The sequence below is a fragment of the Cebus imitator genome, unplaced genomic scaffold (genome assembly GCF_001604975.1).
Source record: "Cebus imitator isolate Cc_AM_T3 unplaced genomic scaffold, Cebus_imitator-1.0 Scaffold690, whole genome shotgun sequence".
NCBI lineage: Eukaryota > Metazoa > Chordata > Mammalia > Primates > Cebidae > Cebus > Cebus imitator.
Window position 1 is genome coordinate 658,034 of NW_016108005.1, and position 2,701 is coordinate 660,734.

Consider the following 2,701-nt stretch of genomic DNA (forward strand, 5'->3'; position numbering starts at 1 on the left):
TTCTCCTGTCTTGGCCTCCCAAAGTGCTGGAATTACTGGTGTTAGCCACTGCACCTAGCCAGTATTAATGTCTTAATGATAGTCTCTTTCTGTCCATTAACACAAATGTTTTTGCATTTATTTAGCTCTTTAATTTTCGGTATGCAAGCCTTTCACTATGGATAATTTATTCTCTGGTATTTTTAGTTTAGATGCTATTGTAAATTGAATCACTTTTTTTTTTTTTTTTTTCCGAGAGAGTCCTGTTCTATTGTACAGGCTGGAGTGCAGTGGTACGATTCTTGTGCCTCAGCCACCCGAGTAGCTGGGACTGCAGGTGCCCACTACCACGCCCAGCTAACTTTTTTTTGTATTTTAGTAGAATTAGGTTTTACGATGTTGCCCAGGGGGGTCTTGGACTCCTGAACTCAGGCAGCCTGCCCGCCTTGGCCTCCCAAAGTGCTAGGATTACAAGTATGAGCCCCCGTGCCCCACCTGGAATTGCTTTCTTAATTATTCATTACCAATATGTAAGACACAACTGGTACCATCTTGTACCCTGCTACTTTGCTGAATTTGTTTGTATCTTTTCTTGTGGAATCTGTGGAGTTTTCTATATATATGGTCGTGTCAAGACTTTTCCAAAAACCCACATACTCTTGCACTACAGCATACTGGCCTCTGATACCTTTAGCTCTGCCCCCCTACCCTTCCCAAATAAAGTCCCTATATTAACCAGAAGTGTTAACCAGTAAACAGTCCTCTTGAGCCAAATTACTACTCTGAAGAATAGTGGTAATTTTAAGGAAGAGACTAAATCTTCAGTATTAAAACCCTATTAGATAGCATTCAGTTGTGGGTTTGAGTGCATGAGATTACTTGACTGCTACCCAGGGCACACAGACAGGGAGCCTAGCCCTCTAAAGCCTCTACCTCTCCGGCTGCTTTGATTCAGGTGCAGGCGCACAGAGAGCACAGGGGCAGGCAGTGAAACAGGCGATGGACCCATGCAGCTCCATGCGCGCCAGGGGTGTTTGTCTGCTTTGTGTCCTCTGTTATATCCCTCCAGGGCCTACACATAGATGGTTCGATATTCATTGAATGACTAGAGGAATAAAAGCCACAGAGAGCAGGATGAAACCTGTCTGGTGATTATAGGACATGGGCTTTATTTTGTTTTAGATCTTTTGAGGGCTATAAACTCCTTTGAAAATCCAGTGAAAGCTGTGCAGTCTTTAGAAAAACAGCATATATTCATGCATTTGCATACAACTCTGCAGGATATTCTTTGATTACTGAGACCCATTCATGTCACTCCAGTTAGAACTTCTGATTCCAGTGTTACCAGGTGTACTCCTGATCTTACTTTTATGTAACCTGAAAACATACAATCTCAGAATATCAGTATAGGAAGTGGAGACTGATTATGGAACCAAAAAACTGCTGTGATGACCAGTGCTTGGGCTTTCCAGTGCCTTGCCTGCTCTTCGAATCAAGGGCCAGATGTCAGACAGTAGAGTCATTTCCTGGACAACACTCTGGACAAGTAGGGCTGTAGAAAACTATTGCCAGCAGCAGGAGGTACCCTCTTGCCATTTAACTCTTCGTAGACATAAAAGGGCTGACTAGTATCCCTGGCATATGTGTCTTAGAGTTAATATGTCCACTCCCCAGGTGCTAAGTGTGGCCAGGCACAAAGATAGTATTTTGACAGTTCTAATAATGATTAGGATTGTCCTGTTGCATAGGGTGAAGATTAATAAAGATGATATATTAGGTATATACCTCCTCTTGATCTGTTGATAGGGTCAGCCACATCGTCCAGGTGTAGTTTGCTCCTTGAACCAAGTTCATAGCTACCCACATCAGGATTGATCTGTCCTCTAAGACTATACTTTCAGGGATAATTTCTGTAGTTCATCCCTAGAGCAGTTTCTCTGAATGTGTAGAGCACCGGGGGTGGAAGGGGGGAAAGATTGATCTGCTCTCCAAAGTGAGTGCTTCTTTGAGCTGGATCCGTGTACCTTGAACCCAGAGGAAAGCACCACACCAGAAAGGGAGTGATGAGAGGAACAGCAAGGTGGCTGCCAGCCTACCAACCATTTTAGGATCTGAGCACAGCACTGTTGTGTAGAGCCATGGAAGAAGCTGGTCCACAGCCAGGACTGTAACTGGGCAGCAGGCCGCATAACAGCCAAGTTGTCTCTTCTGTGTTGAAATAGAAAACAGCATGAGGAATGATGATGGTGTTTTAGTGTGTAGAAACTCCTGCAAGACCGCAATGAGGCACTAATGATCAAGGGGCCACCAGAAGTCTCTCAGCCATCCTCTCTTCCTAGGCTGCTCATTGACCTACTTCTGCTGGTCCAGGTCTAAGCAGTAGCTCCTTGATCCTATGCTCTGCAGCATTGATTTAATAGTGTTTTTCTGCCACTTGCTGCTTTGATATTTTTTCTCTGTCTCTTTTGAGACGGCGTTTCACTCTTGTTGACCAGGCTGGAGTATAATGGCACAATCTTGGCTCACTGCAACCTCTGCCTCCTGGGTTCAAGCAATTCTCTTGCCTCAGCCTCCCAAGTAGCTGGGATTACAGGCATGTGCCACCATGCCTAGCTACTTTTGTATTTTTAGTAGACATGGGGTTTCTCCATGTTGGTCAGGCTGGTCTTGAACTTCCAATCTCAGGTGATCCACCTGCCTCTGCCCCTCAAAGTGCTGGGAT

General features: G+C 44.8%; 1 protein-coding gene and 1 pseudogene across 1 annotated transcript in view; both read left to right on the forward strand.

Annotated features, from left to right (window-relative positions):
• CRKL (CRK like proto-oncogene, adaptor protein) overlaps positions 1-2,701 on the forward strand; it is a 35,745-nt gene that overhangs the window by 25,781 nt on the left and 7,263 nt on the right. The window lies entirely within an intron of this gene.
• LOC119469523 lies at positions 1,865-1,993 on the forward strand (annotated as a pseudogene).